Source organism: Ambystoma mexicanum, chromosome 4q (assembly GCF_040938575.1).
Source record: "Ambystoma mexicanum isolate Mex_15411 chromosome 4q, UKY_AmexF1_1, whole genome shotgun sequence".
Classification (NCBI taxonomy): domain Eukaryota; kingdom Metazoa; phylum Chordata; class Amphibia; order Caudata; family Ambystomatidae; genus Ambystoma; species Ambystoma mexicanum.
Window position 1 is genome coordinate 790,596,150 of NC_090928.1, and position 20,530 is coordinate 790,616,679.

Consider the following 20,530-nt stretch of genomic DNA (forward strand, 5'->3'; position numbering starts at 1 on the left):
GCGGTGGCCGCTATCCCTTACCGCCATACTCGGAATGAGGCCCCATGTCTTTGCCCCTACCAGGAAGTTTCTATGCTGTAAGGTCATGCTCATAATTGATATTCTTCTGCATGCCAGTGTCTCCTCTGGTGAGAACACACTCATAATGGCTCTCCCCAACATTACAGTTTTGGTCGCTGCAAGTTCACACTTATTAGTGTCCCACACAGATGCCAATAACAGCGCTTGTGATGACCCTGCCCCTGTAGTATCATGCTAATCCTTAAATTAAGATATTCATTTCTTTCGTTCAACCATTGAATCATTCAATTGCTGCATCATTATCTCCAGTCCAGATGATGAGGATGTCGTCAATATATCACATCCATGTGGTAATATAATTTAAAAAAGGATTAGTGTTGGCATAGATTTATTTTCTCTCTAACGACTCTAAATATAGATTGTCTAGACTGGGAGCCACGGCTGCCCCACAGACACTATGAGTAATGCACAAGTGTAATTAGACTTAGCAATGCATGTACTATATATTAATATACAAATTAGACGATACCACAAACCTACCAATGAAAATGGACTTCTCCATTACCAGAGCCATCATGCCAGGCACACTAAAACCAATACCCCATTTGGGAAATTTCTTAAAATGAAAAAAAACAGTTCATAAATCCAACTGTATCCAAATGAAGCCAGTTTATTGCCTGCAAAGTTAATTGACAGGGGATATACTAAATGATTTGTGAGGGACGCATCCAAATGAGCATTATATTACAACAGTGATAGGTTTTTTTTTATCTCCAAAAGATAAAAGTCCCCCTTTGGATAAATGGGTATATGTGTCCACTTATACCAAGTTATCATTTAAGATTAGGGAAATTATCTAAAAAAAACTGCAGAAAGTGCTATAATAAAAACTCGCCATTGGGCAGTTTTCCTACCTTTGCATACCAGAGAAATATTAGTTTCGTTGGTACATTAACAAGGAAAGACATCAGCAATAAAACCAGAACCAACATGTCCCAAAGCTCTGTCAATAGGGAATCAGTTTGCTACCACTCAAAGGCCATTATGCATGTGGCAAATGCTCTGTATGTAATTTCACTTGCACAGCACTGAGATACATATCCACCTTCCAAAGCCATGGGTACAAAATGATTTCACAAATTGTAAATCAAAGAGTTTAGTGCACCTGATTACCTATCCATGTGGATTTAAATATATTGGTAAAACATCTAGCAAGGAAAAATAAAAAATGATCAAACATAGGAGCTGTTCAAAAAATTAAATCATCTCATCTCCTCTAGTGAAACACATTAACAATCAGAAGGCAGTAAAAAAGAAACATTGTCAGTTAGAAAAAGATGTATATTTCAAACAAATATCCACCAGAAAGGGTTGAATGAAAACATTGAATGGCACAGGTTACATCCCTTTTTCCTTTCTGTTGTACATTTGGGGTCCTCTTTCTTCATTCTTCTTTCCACACTGGAGTTTCAGTTGTTTCTTGGAAATGTAGTTTAGTTTCCTCAGAAATGTCTGCCACATAAGCCAACAATGCTGCCGTTGCTGCCGGGCTACCATTCTAGTGTTTGGAGGGTACCCGTCAGCTGAAACAGACAATGTTACTTGCATTATGCATGAGAATCATCAAATATGAGAACTAAAGGTCCTCTCAGTGACCACAGAGACTTTGTTGTCATCCTGTATGAACCTCCGGTATCTACGCCCTTTCTCTATTTTTGAAAGTGGTTAGCAGAGATATAATGTGAGGCACACTTTTGTTTTCTTGCGATCTGACAGCATAACGTACTGTTGTGACTTGGTGAAATATAGCCTGGAGGCTTTCACATGCTGATTTTTCTTCCTGTTCTCGCATGGATTCTGTATCATTTTGCAGCTATTGAAAACCAGGGGAAGCATGGGGGTCGTGATGATTTAATCCAACTGAGACATTTTTTTTGGATTCACCACGTCAGAATGAGACATACCACTGAAAATACATTGTACAGCCTTATGTGTGGTACTAAATCCTGGTTTCAGTTTGGGCTTGTTTTGTACCATCTATTAGGTACTTTTTGTCTTTGAACACTCCTCCATATTAAAGATGTGTTAAATTGGGGATGATGTCATCTACTAATCTTCACCACATTTGAAATATAAGTCTATTTTACCATCATTTTGAGTAATATCCATGTATTGATTGATCCAGGATAGAGGCCACCTTTGGTGGCCTTTTTTCTATGGTTCACATTTTTGGCAGGTGGAGATTGGGAACTGGCTATATCCGTAACTAGAATTAAGCTTACTTGTGAAGTTTTACTAAGCGTTCAACTAAGTAAAGGTACTAATTAACCTTTTTTAACCTGTTAGTATACGTAATCTCGGTAGAGGTTTTACATTAAATTAATCCCAATTAGGATAATGTTTGTTTCTACATGACTCTCTCTACTCCATGACTATAGCCATATTATGTAAAACTAAGTGTACACAGACACCTGAAACAGGTACTCCCCAAAGAAAGCAAACCAGATTTTTGTCATTTTTAATAAATTGGTTTCTAAATAGTAGGCTACTCCTAAAATTAATTCCCTGATGAAGGCCCTTACTGAATATTTTGTGACGTGACAGAAGCATGTTGGATGAGTGATATGTGAACTAGGACGCACATATCAATTACTCACGACCATAACAATCTCTAAAATGTGTGGGCATTATATGTATTTTTGTTATTTGTTGTAGTAAGAACTGATGTATAATTGGTCTACATTTTTGATGTACTAGTTTACATGTTTTTCTGTGTTTTCATATTGTTGGTGTAAAGTGATGAAATGTGTTTGATCGCACCAATGGTGAGGTAATGAGATTAATGTAGTAGTTTTATTTTTTACACATGAATATTTGAAAATAATAAAATACACTTTTTAATATATCCATTTGAGCATGATTTAGAGACAGCTGTAAATTGTTTTGAAAGAGACATTTCTAAATAAAATACTAGGCCAAGATTTCTCATATAGAAATAAGGTTCAGGCAATTTTCAAATAATGCAGGCCATAATACTCCATAGGGGAGATGTTTGATATGATATGATATGATATGATGTGGCATTTATAACGCACCTGTACACAAGAGTTTCTAGGCACAACAAGACAAGGAGGGGGAATCAAAGGGAGGACAAAATAATGATCTTACTAGGCCTTGTGTCATTCAGATTGCGCAAGTGTGGGGAAGAGGGAAGGGGAGAAGTGCCAGGGGGTAGGGGATGGGGAAGTGCAGTTAACTCACAAGTGCAGCCAGCGGGTGGCTCATAAGTGCAGAGAGAAGGGACTATAGGGTTCCAGTTACAGATCCTTAAGTTCTGGGGAGCCCAGAGGCAGTGCAAGGGCAACTGGACATGCAGGAGCCTGGGCCCGAGGGTGACCAGGTGACCAGTGTGTGGAGCAGTCAGGTGAATCAGCAGGGGAGAGGAAGAGAGAAAGCAGAAGCAAAAAGGAAGGTCTTGAGTTGCTCCTAGAACCAAAGGTGGTTCTGCTCAAATTTGAGAGAGGCTCTTCCAGAGGGAGGCCACAGCTGAGGAGATAGATCTACCCCCTAATTTCTGCTTGGAGAAGCATCTGACCCTCAGAGAGTTGGACATGGATGAGGGGAGAGCTCGAGAAGAAAGATGTTTTGGAAGAGAAAATTGCAGGTAGAGAAATCCCAGGTCCCTAAAAAAAAAAGCCTTGTGGATGATGCAAAGGGTCTTGAAGTTGATCCTTGTAGCCACGGGGAGTCAGTAAAGAGATTTCAGAGCTGGAGAGATAGAATCCATGGGCTTGAGGCCAAGGACAAGTCTTGCAGTCCTGTTCTTGATAAGTTGTAAAGGTCGAAGAGTAGAGGCAGGAAGATTTAGAAAGAGGCTGTTGCAATAGTCCAGCCTAGAAAGGACCAAAGCTCTGGAGACAGTGAGCTAATGGGGCATTTAAATTGATTTCTGTTTTAGCTCAATTAATCTTAAGATAATTGTTATCCACACAGCTTGTAATGACTAATTCACACTTCTTAACCTCATTGGATTTAATTGCTCTGTCACCAGTAAAATGTATGAACAGTTGATTGTCAGCAGCAAAATTCAAAAATAATATGCCACAGCTGTGAATAATTTCAGCAAGAGGCAGCATGTAGAGTTTAAATAGCAATGGAGAGAGGGCAAAACCCTGATGGAACCCACAGTTTAGTGTTTTTTGGTCATAGATAATTGTCCAATTTGACAATTTTGATGCTGACCGGTCAGAAAGGATTTAATCCATTTAAGGGTTTGACCTCTGTTAAGTGTCTTCAAGTCAGCAATCCCACTAAGTCAGTGCCTCGTCTGGGACGCCCAAGGGAAGCCCTTATTTATATATTTTTATGACAAGTTATGCTCTGGATGATAAACCCTTATATAATGCCCCTCTCTTTGAATCCCCCTGACCTCACTGGGCCAAGAAGTAGGTTTGTTTTGCAATTTAACAGATTTATTGGAAAAATTAAACAATATATATATATTACACTTTTATAATAAATTAATATTTTTTATCACACTTAAGAATATGATGTTGGTCAACAATGGATAATCTTACACTAGCACACTTATTTTATTACTTAGGAGTTGGTATGGAAAGAACAAGGTAGATGGGAATGCTTTATGGTTTCAAGGAAATGCAAAGATGAATAAAAGTACAGAAACAAACTTGATATGATTTCATCAAAAGATAATATGATCACTTTTTCTCTGACAGTTCACTCCCCCCCTATGCAATGTAAGGAGATGGAAGTAACACACACAGTCTTCAGGAATACAATCACAGTACAATCCGAATTCAGTTCCCCCCTAGCAAGCTTAGAGAAATAGGGATGATTTTAAACACAGGCAAAGTACTTTAAAGGTGGTATGCAAAGAAGGGAAAAATGTGCTAAAAATGAATTTAATTCCCTATAAGAGATTCAGGGTGGGTGATAGCTACTTTAAATTAGTTCAGGATCATTTTAGCAATGCTCTATCAATGATTGTCAGGTTGCAAACGAATTTCAGCAAAGGAAAGCAAGAAGCTGCTATTTTGACAAGTGAAGAAATTTGAGCCAAATCGCGAATCGCAGCACTTTTTCCGAGTGCGGCGAGTGCGATTACTGAAAAAGTATATTGAATAGAAAGTCTTCTGTGTTCGTTGGAAAGCCCAGAATCCTAGCTTTAAAATGAAAGTTAAAACTCGCTCCTAGCACAAACGGTTCAAGAGATGCGGACGATTTCGTGAAGGAAGTTTTTCAGAAATGAAATAATGATTCAAAATGGCAAAATGACACTTTACAGGTTTAAATCGGAGAGGGAACACACGATTCCTATGATGCAGTTCTGGACAGGTTCAAATGTTTTGAATCAGTTTATTTTAAGCTAAAAGATTGGTTTTGCACAGTTCTGGCTGAGTACTCACACTATGAATTTGAAATAGGCCGTCAGGGTCTGGTCAGGTTGGGACTGGACTCCAGGTGGTTGGTTCTGAAGTCACAGCTAACTGGGTCAGCTCTGCTCTGCTGGTCTGGTCTGGATCTCTGGTTCTGCTCACAGCGATCTGGTCTGGTCTCTCTGGATACAGCACTGCTTTCTGGGTCTGCTACCGGTTCTGGCAAAAATTTCTTGGCAAGAATCCAACAGCTCGCCTGGGTGTAGAAAAGTTTGGTTGGATTGCTGGATTCTGAAGGCCTGCTGGAAAAGGATTTAGCTGGTGGTCCAGGCCTCTCTGCTTTAAGTTCTGGAGTGAAGTTCTGGATTCTGGAGTTCTCCGTCAGAGTGCTGCGCAGGAATTCAGTTGAAGGTTGGAAAATGAATGTTTCTGTCTGGCTTCCAGTGGCTCTTTTTATGTCTTTTGAAAATGGGTGTGGATGCTAACTTTCTATGCAAAACCCACTCACAATTTGATAGGTCAAGGATTTCTCTTTGACCTGATTTGAGAAGGGAGCAGTGAGTCATCAGGTGTCATCTTTATGGCATACAGAAAGAACACTCCCCTTTGCTTTTACCTTAGAAAATCATTTTCATAACTAAACACATTTCCCAGAGACACAAGTGGTTGACATTACATAGACACATCATATATCACATAAGGTACTTTCTGTTCCAACTCTTATGTTTCTAAGAGCTTGGATTAAGAAATGACAACATTTTGCGCTTTTTGGTTGGTTTACCAATATTGGATTTTTACCAAAAATGACACAGATGTACGCCACCTTTCTACACATATTCCAGTAAATTTTCATTTTTCTAGCGTGAACCCCGTGTCTGCAATCTCCATAATTCATGGGGTTTTGCCTCAGAACATGGTACAGAGTTCTAACACCTCTTAAATTGTGCACAGAAAAATCACAAGAATAATTATATTAATTATATAATTTTGACAAGTCCGTACTATGAATTATCCATCTTTTTAAAATTATGCTCTGGCCCAGAGGGGTGTGGTTTCCCAAAGCACATGGTGGAATTTCTGGTTTGTCCACTTCCTCCAACTCAAGTTGCCACAGAGGCACTGCCTCTCCCCGTTTCTCTCAAGAGGAAGCCATTTACAACCCCACCTAATTTAACATTTGCCTGAGCCAAGGAAGGCTCATTGTTCAGTTTCCTGCAGTCCCCAGCTGCTCCTCTCCTAATCCAATCAGTGAGGTGTCATCTCCTTTTGGTGGGGGCAGCAGAATGCAGCCAGGCCTGGGAAGAGTGGCTGAGCAAGTTTCAACTCCTGTCGGGGGTAGTTGCCAGGCAGAATTCAATCGCTTTAATCCAGGCTTCAGCTAAATGTCACTTTTGTTCCCAGTTTTTCTTCATCCAAATCAAACGTACAATTTTTATACATGCAGCTAGAACGCTGATTCTAAGTTCAAAACTATGACATTTAACAGTTGCAAACTATGTGACATTCAACAATAGGTCACTCATTTATTTTAAACATTTAGATTTTAGTGTCTTTCAGTCCAATTTAACTTAGGCTGCTGACATCCACAGCTCAGCCAGTTTCATTATGAACATTATTTTAGGCTCTTTCTTTTCCAGATTTTGTATGCACACAAGACTACATTCTGCCAACTGTCTGCTGGTGTTCATTGAGATTTTTTAATATCTTGCAATGTTTAAAATAGGCATTTTTAGCTTGCATTTCAGAGAAACAAAGGTGATTTCAAAGTGCTTTTTGAGCCACCGGCACTGCTGTTTTTCCTTTGGCACACATTTCACCCATGGCACATCTGGCCCATCAGGCTCGCACTGGTGGGTGGTAGGTCAGGGGAATATTTTGGGGTGCGCCAAAACTGTGCGGTTTTCCTGGATTCTGGCGCAATGTGGGCTTTTTCGGCCATCTTGGATTTTCTAAGCCCACAGCACCAAATGTTGCAGTATAATAGTCCAAACGTGGGTCAGGACACCCAACAAGCCCCCCCACCCAACTGCACTTTGATTTCGAGTCGAGGGGGAGTCGGGTGCAAAGGATGTTTTGATCCACACCCTGGGATGTCCGCATCATCTTCTTCCGATTCCGTAGATGGCACAGTTCAGCATCTTTTCCTCCATCCAGTTGGATCGATCGGTTCTCCTCGCCGGTCCTGATGGGAATATTGGGCGGTACCCCGGGCCCCTCGGATCTTTGCTCCCGGTGCCCGGGTCGTTCTCCTTGGTCAATCTCCTTGGTTTCATCTCTCCTAGGATGATAAAGCAAAGGGACAATACACATTCCTAGACATTTTTCCACCACTATTAATGGTGTGGCGAACATATACATTTTATACATCAGGATACATTTTGCAGTCTTATTTTAAAAACAAGATATAATCAGGAGACATTTTCCTTCAAGAATCATAATATTTTAGAGACCATATGTGGGATATTTTAGAGTTGGAACTGAATTACTCTGGAGCGGCCCCCTCTGGTATTGCAGAGGACTCCTCCAGTTGCTGCAGAGTGTGCCTGGGATGGCAACACTTTAGCTGATTGATGTGGACCCACTTGTCTTCCCTCTCTGCCAAACTGCCTTTGGGGAGACGGATCTTGTATGCAACTGGGGAGATCTTGTCTATAATTTCAAAGGGTCCCTTCCATGTAGGCAAACATTTTCACTGTTTGGCCTGGTTCCTTTGGAAATTGTATAGATAGACCCGGTCTCCGACATTATATTCCTTCCTGGTTGTCTTCAGGTCGTAATGGATTTTCATGCTATCAGCTGATCTTTCTAGATTCTGCAGAGCATAGGCAAAAGCATGTTGGAGGTGTTTCCTCAAATTCTCCACATACTCATGAGTTGTGGAGGCATTGATCAACGTCTGCTCTTGGGTCCTGTAGAGCAAATGCTGGGGAAGCACCATCTTGCGTCCAGTCATCAACTCAAATGGTGACATTTTGGTTGCAGATGAAGGGGTAGATCTGATGGCCATTAGGACCAGAGGTAATCGGATATCCCAACTTGGCCCAGAATCTGCCACAAACTTTTTTAATATGCTCACAATGGTCCGGTTGTAGCGTTCTGCTGCCCCAGAAGAAGCTGGCCAGTAAGCAATATGTAGCTTCCTTTTGACCCCCAGTATCTCCCACATCTTGATCATTACTTCGCTGGTAAAATGGCTACCTCTGTCTGACTCAATCCTTTGAGGTAGACCAAAATGGGAAAAGATGTGGTTAATCATCAGGGCAGCTGCTGTTTCTGCCTTGCAGTTTGGAGCCGGGAGACATTCCACCCACTTGGTAAACAAGCATGTGACCGTCAACATGTACTTGTTTCCCCTGGACGAGCGAATCACAGGGCCTATGAAGTCGATTTGCAAATCTGACCATGGCAGTGTCATCCCCCTCTTTTGGAGAGGCGCACGGTGTGTGAGGGATGATGGCTGAAATTGTGCACAAACAAGACACCCCTTCAAGTATTGGTCAAGGTCCTGCCCCATGTGTGGCCAGTATGCAACCTCTCTTAAGATTTCAAGTGTTGAATGAAACCCCCTATGACCGGCGGTGGTTGCATCATGGGTGTGACTTAACATCAGGCTTCGGAATGAGGTAGGGACCACCCACTGATCATGGCCAGCTTGGGATTTCCTTACCAACAAACTGTCTTGGATTCGGAAAATCTTTCGACATTTCATCAACACTCTAAGGTCCTCTTTCCCAATGTAATCGGAATCCGTCAGGGGAAAGTTTGCAGGGTCCTCAATGTGTTTGTAAAACTTACCAATTATTGGATCCCCCTTTTGAGCTGTAATCAAATCAGCATCTGAGGTCTCCTTACTCCAGTGTGCAGTTGAAAGATCATTGTGAGCATTTGTCTGGGACCTAGTGATAGCAGTGACCTGGAGTTCCCCCAACAGGGACTCAATCTCTATTAGATCGCCTTGGATGGCCCTGGTTTTGGCTAGCTGATCAGCTAAGTCATTCCCAGTTTTGTCCGGTCCCTCTACTTTGGAATGACCCTTGATCTTTTTCCAATAGATGGTCATCCCGTTCAAGGTGGATTAACTTCCCATGTTTCAAGGGTTTGTTGTTAGCACATAACATGCCTCTGGTTTTCCAATTAACCAGGTGTTCCACGAACCCATTCCGTACATAATCTGAATCTGTGATTAAGACCAGCTTGTGGAGTTGATGTTGGACAGCAGTGAGGATGGCTTGATACACAGCCATCAATTATGCCACCTGACTACTTCGGGGACCAATTTTGTACCCAGCGGAGGGTTGTGGGGACTCCTTCACCCATGCATTCCCTACGCCGGCCACCAGTTCTTTTTCCCCGTTGTTGTCAACATGGTAAGAGCATCCGTCCACATAGACAGTGGGCATCCCCTCACACTTGTCTTCTTCAAAGACTTTGTGTGGGGAATTAAGGTATGCCTCCATGTTGTCCTTGATTTTCAGACTTTCGTCCTCGAGACAGTTTTCTCTGGCACAATCATGCAAGTCAGCCAGACCTTGCGCGAGGGGACTCTTCTTGTTTTGGCCATATCTGACCTCCACAGGAAAGCCTTGCATTGACAGAATCCAGGAAGTAATTCGGGAATTACTCACATTTCCGGCTCGGATTCTGTCACTTTTGCAGAGGCTGGTGTGGAGTCTCCACTATGATGTGTTCCCCTGGATGAACGGGCGGTAATTCTTCAATGCCCCCACCGTTGCCAGGAGTGCCTTCGCACAATTGTTGAATTTTTCCTCCACAGAGGATAAAGTTTTGCTCGCATAGGAGATTACTTTATTGACCTTGTCATGCTTTCGGTATAATACTGTCGTCAAGCAATTATTAGAGAACTCTGTCTCCAGGAAGAACTCCTTGTTTGTGACAGGGTAAGCTAGGTAAGGCGCTTGTGAGAGGCTTCTTTTGAGTTGTCTTACTGCCTCGGATTGTTCTGGACCCCATTCCCACTTGACCCCCCCCTTCAAAACATGAATCAGGGGTCTAGTGATCTCTGCGTAGCCCTCAATGAACTTTCTGCTGTAATTAGTCAGTCCAAGGAGGCTCCTTAGTTCCTGCAGAGTTGTGGGATCCTTCAGTTTCTGAAGTGCTTCCACTTTCTTTTCTTGGGGACAGAGACCCTGAGGAGTAATCTCATGCCCCAAGAAATTAACACGGGTTCTACACCACTGTGCTTTCTGAATGGAAATTTTTGCTCCAGCTGCCCTCAAATGTGTCAGAACACAACGGATCTCCGCTATATGTTCCTCCACAGATGAACTTTTGATGAGGACATCATCTACATAAGTCAAGTTACCCCTTGCACCCTGGTCGGGCATGCCCTTGTGTAGGAAAATGTTGAACTCATTGCCGGAGTCGAGGTATCCGAAGGGAGTCCATGTCCATGTGTACTGCTGGCCCCCAAAGGTAAAAGCCAGTTTGTATTGGTCCGCCCTACTGACAAGCACGGTCCAGTATCCATTGGTCAGGTCTCATGTAGTGACTACCTGTGACCCCTGAATCGGGGCCAGCCCTTGGTCAATGTAGGGCAGAGGCCATCGGGAAGTATGGACCCGTTTGTTGAGCTCCCTAAGGTCGGTGCAGAGTCTCCACTGGTCGTTTGGCTTCAATATTCCCAGCACCGGATTATTGAAGGTGCTGTGGACTGGACGGATTATTCCCCGGGACTCAAGGTTCTTAATTATTTCAGTAAGGGACACCATGTATGCGAGGGGCAAACAATATTGCTTCACAAACACTGGAGTCATGCCAGGGTCCGTGGGAATTGTTGTTGTGTGGATGTCGGTGCGACCACAGTCATATGAGTCTACCGCAAAGAGATCTTGGAAATCCAAGAAAACTTGTTTCAACTTTTGCTTCTGTTCCAGAGTCACGCAGGCATCAGCTAGGTTGACTCTCTCTTCCACTATCTGCCTGAATCCTGGAAAGACTTCTGGTTTTGCTATCTCAGTGGCCTCCTCCAGCTGGGTGGAGAAGTCCCTGGTCAGAGTGCTGATTTGGACTGGAGGCTTCAGGTGGGAAAGGCAGCCCTCATGTACTTGGAAAATCACCTCATCCCCTCTGAAGTCACAAGTCACATCTTCCTTACCATAAGGGCAGGAAGTGTACACCAGGAAGTTCCCTCCATGCCGGGTAAAGATCCTGTCTGGTGTTGTATTGTCATCACTGTCACTGTCAAAACAGTCCTTGGGGATCGGTCCTAACAGTTAATTCCCTAAATCAATGGAAAAATGCTGGTCATCAACCGCCATTCCAATAATGGTGCCCGCGGCTAGAGTAATACTCTTTAAGTCGCTGTTATCCACCTCTATTGGAATGGTGTCATGTTCTATATTGACTAATGGTGTTGGGTTTACCCCCAACCCTTGCTGTTGGAGAGAAGCATTTAGATGCATATAAGCATTAGGGTTTTTCAATTTTTGTCCTCTTTTAACTTTCACTTCCAGGGAGAATTGTCGGGTCCTTTCTGGGATGGTGACTTCCTCTTTAAGCTCAATTTCAACTGCATAAGGTAGCAATTGAGCTGACCTAAATGCTTTTTCTGGATCATCAAAGCCCATGTGATTATCCGCTAATCGGGACCAAGCATTGAAGTTTATTAGGTTCAAACTAATGGCAAAGCGATTGAGAATATCACTGCCTAAGTAAAAGACGGCAGTGACGTCTCGCACGACCCAACAATTATGGACTATGCTCTTTTTGCCAATGGAGATTTTGAGCATACACCTGCTTGGCAGGAGATGTTTGGAATTGGGTGTTTCCAGATCCATTTCCCATTTGTCTATCAGTTTGAATGTGGGAATGGCTGGATCTTTTGGGAGTTGGCAGAACATGGCTTCGCTGATGAAGCTCTTACCGTTGTTCACACACACTCGGGCGAGAACAGAGTCCTTCCCATCATTTAACTGAACAGGGATGAACAACTGCTCTCCAATTTGCTGAATATCAGCCAGGCTCTGAGCTGATTTCACATCTTTCTGGACTATCGGAGTGGGAATGTCTGATTGTGGATTAGTAAAGAATTTCAGAGTGTTTCCTTCCAGTGTGGAATTCCACCTTAAACTGGAAGGAAGGTTGATTTTCAGAAATAGAGAGGACCCCCCATCACCAGTCTGTTGGCCTACTGCTATTACTGTCACATCTGGAATTTGGTTGTTCTGGAAGTGAAATTCTAATTGGTCAGATTTTTGTTCAACCATGTGGCACGTGCCGTTTAAAATAACATGGTTGACACTCTGCTTTAAATTTATTGGTCGGCTAGTCTGGGTCCAGAGGACCTTGTTTACGCAATCTGTTAGGGGTGACAACCTTCTCAGGAGGTCATTCCCTAGTAAACAAGGGGTGCCCCCTGGAGTCACTACTATGACCGGGTGTTTCACCTTGTGTCGCCCAATTTTAATGTCCAGATCTGCAGTCCCCTCGACAGGAATTTCCTTCCCGTCAAAGTTCTGCAGTTGTCCAGGAAGAGAGGTGAGAGGAATCTGGTATTTCTCCCCCCTTCCTGAATTTATTTCATCAAAGGCCTTTTTGGACAGAAGGGTAGCTTGGGATCCAGTGTCCACCAGTGCCAAAATTGTACCCTGCCCCTGTACTTGTACCGGGGCATAGTATCTTCCCTCCTTCTCCTCAAGGGGACACAGATAATGCACATTTTTGGACAACTGGTGGGCTAATTTTCTGGTTTTGGAAATTGCGAGAGAAGAGATTTGGGCAGAATTCTGTGGAGAGTCATGGGAATCTGCAAGAAAAAGTTGGCAACTTGAAAGAGGATATTCGAGTTCCCCTGGTTCCGGTCCTGGGCCGCCCCCCCTTTTTGGAGGCAGTCACCAGAATGGGTTTGAACCCAGGGATTTTGATGCTGTTGGTTCTGGGATAGGATGATGGGCGGCGACAGCTCAATCCCCACATCTACCCAGTCTATTGATGCGGTTTTGGGTTCCCCTGGTTGTGGTTCTGGGCCGCGCCCCCCTTTTTGGAGTCAGTCACCAGGATGGGTTTGAACCAGAGGTTTTCGGTATTGTTGGTTCTGGGCTAGAATGATGGGCGGGGAGAGCTCAATCCCCACATCTACCCAGTCTATTGATTTGGTTTTAGGTTCCCCTGGTTCTGGTTCTGGGCCGCCCCCCCCTTTTTGGAGGCAGTCACCAGGATGGGTTTGCACCAGGGGTTTTCGTTCTTGTTGGTTCTGGGATAGAATGATGGGCGGCGACAGCTCAATCCCCACATCTATCCAGTCTGGGTTGGACTCCCTTGGGACCCATTTTTCCTTGGAAGGAGTTCCCCCATCTCTGAAGGAGAAGATCCTTTTCCCAGGATCCTCTGAGGATCCCTCTCCCTCAAATTGGAAGACCTGTACCTCCTCCACAAAATGGGTCTGTTTGGGTGCTTTGTTTCTCCTACCCCCCCTCTGCTCCTTGGGAGGCAGACTTTCAGGGGCAGGAGATTTTGTTTCCGTTTCCTGGGTTTCCAGGGGCTGTTTACAAGTGGGGAAGGAAGCTTCCTCCAAGGCTTTCCACCCCCCTTCCCCTTGTGCCTCCTCCCTGGGAACTGGAGGGTTATCAGGGGGCTGCCCCCGTCATTGTTCTGGAGCACCAGGCCCAGAGTTTGGGGCATTCTGCGGTGGCATGCTCATCTGAGGGTTCTGTTGAGCCCTCAGTATGTGACCCAGATCCCGTGCCATATTTTGGACCTGGTGCTCTAACTGTGAAACTCGCTCAGCTGATACAGGGTTCTATTTTCTCCCCTGGGCTGATCCCGGGAGGGGTAGCTATCCCTTCTCTGGTAGTACCCCGGGTTGGGAAGATTTGGGTACCCCTCCACCCTTGGCCTCCCCTCTCCTGGATTAGGTTGTCTGGGCTCAGGGAAGTGGGGAAAGAAGGATGGATGATTTTGGGGCTGGAAGTTGGGTGGATACCTGGGGAACAAGTTCTGCCCAGGATTTGGTGAATTTCTGCCCCCTGTGGGAAGTTAGGAGGGAGGTTCCCTGGGGCAGGTGCTTGGCTTCATCCCCCCTTGGGCTGGAGGAGTCCACACATAACCCAGGATTGGTCTGTTTCCCTTGTAGCGGGGACTTACATAGTCAGGGGAGCGAGGGACCCCATTTGTGGGATTACCTCCTTGACTCTCTGTCTGTGACTGGCCCGAGGGCCTTCTGGGCTGTGAATTTTTCGATGCAGGCAGGTTTTTAGGCCCCCCATCTCCAAATCTAAAACGGGGTCAACCTTTACCTCTGCCACCTTGGCAGCAGCAGGGGTGCTGTTGGTTTTGGGGTTTTGGGCTGATTCTTATTTTCCACCGGTTTCTGCACCTCACAGATGCGGGTGGCTTGCTCAATGCCCCGTCTAAAGATCTTTTCTCGTGAAAATCTCTCACGACCTGGGTCATTATGTATTTGGGTAAGGCATGGAAAAACGTATTAACAAATTCTTTACTGTCCGTGCGCACCCTTTTTGTTGTCTGTGCAAAAGCACGCTTTAACTCCTGCACAAATTCTTGTGGGGCCTGATCCTCCCCACATTGCAAATTATAGGCTGCCTGGTGAGCCTCTTGAGGATTTCTATGAACAGAAAAATGTTTCAAGATGGCCGCCCTATAGGTGGACCATCTTGAATGATTTTGGTCCTCCAGCCCCGCAAAGAAACTGGAGTATTCTGGGAGAACGTCCATTTGACAAACTGGATGCAGCTACTGCTGTCCTTCAAATGGAAAGTCTCCATCATTTGCTCATAAAGCTTCAAGTGTTCCCAAACAGAATACTTGGCGTTCTTGTGATAAGGGGTGATGACACTCCTTATTGCCTTGATCTGCTTTAAGGGGTCCTTAAGCAAGGCCCTTTTTGCCTTATTGGCCTTTTTGGTTCGGGTAAACAAGGTACACTCATCCTCTGACTCAGAGGCACTGCTCCCAGAGGTGCCCGTCTGATCTTCCAGGTTTTCCCAGATTCTGCGAGCCTGGGAATGGCTGGCAGAATGTGGGGACCTGATCTCCTGTGTCCTGGGCCGCTCAGAGGAGTCTTCAGATCCCTCCTTGCTGCCAGGATTTGATGGGTACCCCCCTCCCCACTGACCTAACTGGGCAGAGGTTTTTAGGATGCCCTTAGTGGGTCTACTTTCCTGGGGTTCCCCACTAAATTGCACTGTGCTTGGGTGCCCATACCCGGGTGCCCGCCCATCCATTCCTGGGAGGTACTGGCCTATGAACCCCATACTTTTGGCTGGATAGTAATCTGCCATCCCTGTGGCCCTGTGCTCATGTGATCCAGGGCACATGGGGGTGGCAGAGTCCAAGGACTGGGAGAGATGAAGGCCTCTGGCACTAGGGCTCCTGAGGTTATGCTCAGGTGTTTCCCTTTCCCAGCGAACTTCATCTCTGTCAGCCCCTGCTCCCTGTTGCAATGCAAGAGCCTGCGCTTTCAGTTCCTCAGTTAAGGCCTTACTAGACTCTATCAGTCTCTCCTGCATGGCTACCTGTTGCTGGAGCCTATCATTGTGCTGACAGAGAGCCTCATTTTCTCTCTGTGCCTCCTGCTTGGTCCTGGAATACTTGGCCAGTCTTTGCTGCAGGGTGGTTACCTCCTGGGTACCATCCCTAGTGGCCTGCTCCTTTCTTGCCAGAGCATCTTCCACCCTCCTGGTGTGCTCTAACAAGTTGTGATGCTCTTTTTGGAGGTCACCCAGTCCCTGGAGGACCAGGTGATTTTCTTCCATTTTCCTTTTTAAGTGGCAGACTTCCTGGCCTAAGGTATCCCTTTCCTTTGAAAGGCACCAGCTTTCTGGCGTTCTTGATCAAACTCTGCCTGGGTATCCAGGTCTTTCAAAAATCAATGCATTGCTTTCCTCGTTCTCTCTGTCTAGTCGGATTTGCAGGGTGGCTGCCTGCTCTGTGCATGTCCTCTTAAAGTCTGGTTGTTGCTCCAGCTTTTTCTGGCTTTGCGGTAGGGAGTCCAAACCTTCTTGGTACTCCTCCTGCAAGGCCAGAAATCTGGTATTCTGGTCAGCCTTTTCCTGTTGCAGGATATACATATCCTCCTTTATTTTAATAATATACTGCCTACTATCATTTTCTGACTCCTGGCTCCTCTGCAGCCTCTGCTCAGAAGAGACCAGGTCAGATTGGGCCTTCTCTAATGTCATCAGTTGCTTATTTGCCAGATCTTGGCCTTCAGCACATTTGTCCTGTATGGCTCCCATATGTAAATATAAATATGCCGCTACCCTGGCAATCTTGTTGTGCTCATCCTTGTCCTTAGGGGCCATATATAGTTCATTCAGGGCCACATGTAAGGGACCCTGATCTCTCTATATATCTGACCCTGTTTCAGTGATCTGAGGTGCGATTGCCTGCAACCAGACCGCCTGGTCCTGATGAGCCCACTCACCTCTCACAAATAGCTGATGTAAGAGGTGTTCCTTCCTGACTTACAGAATTTTGTATTTTATTTTGCAAATCAGACCGTTTCCTTGGAGCGTTTCTTTGAGGAGTGTTTTTACAGTGTAACACGGCGTGGTGATCCAACATAATTTATATATCCTGTCAGTTAGCACACTGTATTAATCTGCACAAGTGATAGATCTAATCCAGAATCCCCGGCTACGAGCCCCCACTCTGTTAAGTGACTTCAAGTCAGCAATCCCACTAAGTCAGTGGCTCGTCTGGGACGCCCAAGGGAAGCCCTTATTTACATATTTTTAATGACAAGTTATACTCTGGATGATAAACCGTTATATAACGCCCCTCTCTTTGAATCCCCCTGACCTCACTGAGTCAAGAAGTAGGTTTGTTTTGTAATTTAAAAGATTTATTGGAAAAATTAAACAATATATATATTACACTTTTATAATAAATTAATATTTGATATCACACTTAAGAATATGATGTTGATCAAAAATGGATAATCTTACACTAGCACACTTATTTTATTACCTAGGAGTTGGTATGGAAAGAACAAGGTAGTTGGGAATGCTTTATGGTGTCAAAGAGATGCAAAGATGAATAAAAGGCAGTACAGAAACAAACTTGATATGATTTCAGCAAAATATAATATGATCACTTTTTCTCTGACAGTTCACTCCCCCCCTATGCAATGTAAGGAGATGGAAGTAACACACACAGTCTTCAGGAATACAATCACAGTACAATCCGAATTCAGTTCCCCCCTAGCAAGCTTAGAGAAACAGGGATGATTTTAAACACAGGCAAAGTACTTTAAAGGTGGTATGCAAAGAAGGGAAAAATATGCTAAAAATCATTTTAATTCCCTATAAGAGATTCAGGGTGGGTGATAGCTACTTTAAATTAGTTCGGGATCACTTTAGCAATGCTCTATGAATGATTGTCAGGTTGCAAACGAATTTTAGCAAAGGAAAGCAAGAAGCTGCTATTTTGACAAGTGAAGAAATTTGAGACAAATCGCGAATAGCAGCACTTTTTCCGAGTGCGGCGAGTGCGATTACTGAAAAAGTATATTGAATAGAAAGTCTTCTGTGTTCGTTGGAAAGCCCAGAATCCTAGCTTTAAAATGAAAGTTAAAACTCGCTCCTAGCACAAACGGTTCAAGAGATATGGACGGTTTCGTGAAGGTAGTTTTTCAGAAATGAAATAATGATTCAAAATGGCAAAATGACACTTTACAGGTTTAAATCGGAGAGGGAACACATGATTCCTATGATGCAGTTCTGGACAGGTTCAAATGTTTTGAATCAGATCATTTTAAGCTAAAAGATTGGTTTTGCACAGTTCTGGCTGAGTACTCACACTACGAATTTGAAATAGGCCGTCAGGGTCTGGTCAGGTTGGGACTGGACTCCAGGCCGTTGGTTCCGAAGTCACAGCTATCTGGGTCAGATCTGCTCTGCTGGTCTGGATCTCTGGTTCTGCTCACAGCGATCTGGTCTGGTCTCTCTGGATACAGCACTGCTTTCTGGGTCTGCTACCGGTTCTGGCAAAAGTTCTTGGCAAGAATCCAACAGCTCGCCCGGCTGTAGAATAGTTTGGTTGGATTGCTGGATTCTGAAGGCCTGCTGAAAAAGGATTTAGCTGGTGGTCCAGGCCTCTCTGCTTTAAGTTCTGGAGTGAAGTTCTGGATTCTGGAGTTCTCCGTCAGAGTGCTGCGCAGGAATTCAGTTGAAGGTTGGAAAATGAATGTGTCTGTCTGGCTTCCAGTGGCTCTTTTTATGTCTTTTGAAAATGGGTGTGGATGCTAACTTTCTATGCCCAACCCACACACGATTTGATAGGTCAAGGATTTCTCTTTGACCTGATTTGAGAAGGGAGCAGTGAGTTATCAGGTGTCATCTTTATGTCATACAAAAAGAACACTCCCCTTTGCTTTTACCTTAGAAAATCATTTTCATAACTAAACACATTTCCCAGATACACAAGTGGTTGACATTACATAGACACATCATATATCACATAAGGTACTTTCTGTTCCAACTCTGATGTTTCTAAGAGCTTGGATTAAGAATTGACAACATTTTGCACTTTTTGGTTGGTTTACCAATATTGGATTTTTACCAAAAATGACACAGATGTACACCCCTTTTCTACACATATTCCAGTAAATTTTCATTTTTCTAGCGTGAACCCTGTGTCTGCAATCTCCATAATTCATGGTGTTTTGCCTCAGAACATGGTACAGAGTTCTAACACCTCTTAAAATGTGCACAGAAAAATCACAAGAATAATGATATTAATTATATAATTTTGACAAGTCTGTACTATGAATTATCCATCTTTTTAAAATTATGCTCTGGCCCAGAGGGGTGTGGTTTCCCAAAGCACATGGTGGAATTTCTGGTTTGTCCACTTCCTCCAACTCAAGTTGCTCACAGAGGCACTGCCCTTCCCCGTTTCTCTCAAGAGGAAGCCATTTATGACCCCCCCTAATTTAACATTTGCCTGAGCCAAGGAAGGGTCATTGTTCAGTTTCTTGCAGTCCCCAGCTGCCCCTCCCCTAATCCAATCAGGGAGGTGTCATCTCCTTTTGGTGGGGGGAGCAGAATGCAGCCAGGCCTGGGAAGAGTGGCTGAGCAAGTTTCAACTCCTGTCGTGGGTAGTTGCCAGGCAGAATTCAATCTCTTTAATCCAGGCTTCAGCTAAATGTCGCTTTTGTTCCCAGTTTTTCTTCATCCAAATCAAACTTACAATGTTTACACATGCAGCTAGAATGCTGATTTTAAGTTCAAAACTATGACATTTACAAGCTGTAAACTATGTGACACTCAACAGTAGGTCACTCATTTATTTTAAACATTTAGATTTTAGTGTTTTTCAGTCCAATTTAAGTTTTGTATGCACATAAGACTACATTCTGCCAACTGTCTGCTGGTGTTCATTGAGATTTTTGAATATCTTGTAATGTTTAAAATAGGCATTTTTAGCTTGCATTTCAGAGAAACAAAGGTCATTTCAAAGCGCTTTTTGAGCCACCGGCACTGCTGTTTGTCCTTTGGCACACATTTCACCCATGGCACTCCTGGCACATCACGCTTGCACTGGTGGGTGGTAGGTCAGGGGAACATTTTGGGGTGCGCCAAAAATGCGCGGTTTTCCTGGATTCTGGTACAATGTGGGCTTTTTCAGCCATCTTGGATTTTCTAAGCCCACAGCACCAAATGTTGCAGCATAATAGTCCAAACGTGGGCCAGGACACCCAACACCTCTTATTCCTTGCTGTTCAAGGTGAGATGCCAATATTTCTTGGTCTACTGTATCAAACGCTGCTGATAGGTTCAGTATAATCAAAACTCCCACACCTCTGACATCTTCTTTTTTAAGGATGTCAAACATTGGTGTAGATACAAATTATGTGCAGTGCTGAGGTCTGAAACAAGCTTGCATTGGATCTAATAGATGCATGTTTAGGGCAAACAAATGTAGTTGGGCAATGACTACTTGTTCTAACTGTTTAGTTAGAAAAGGAATCTGAGAAATGGGCGGGAAGTTGTGTAAGTCATCCACCATTAATTATGACCTCTTAGGCAATAGACAAATTATCCTCAAAACGAATAATGACATTTCCCCCATTTGCCACTATCTGCTCCTGTAAGATCACACATAATCATTTTGGCCACACTTGTCAGTAT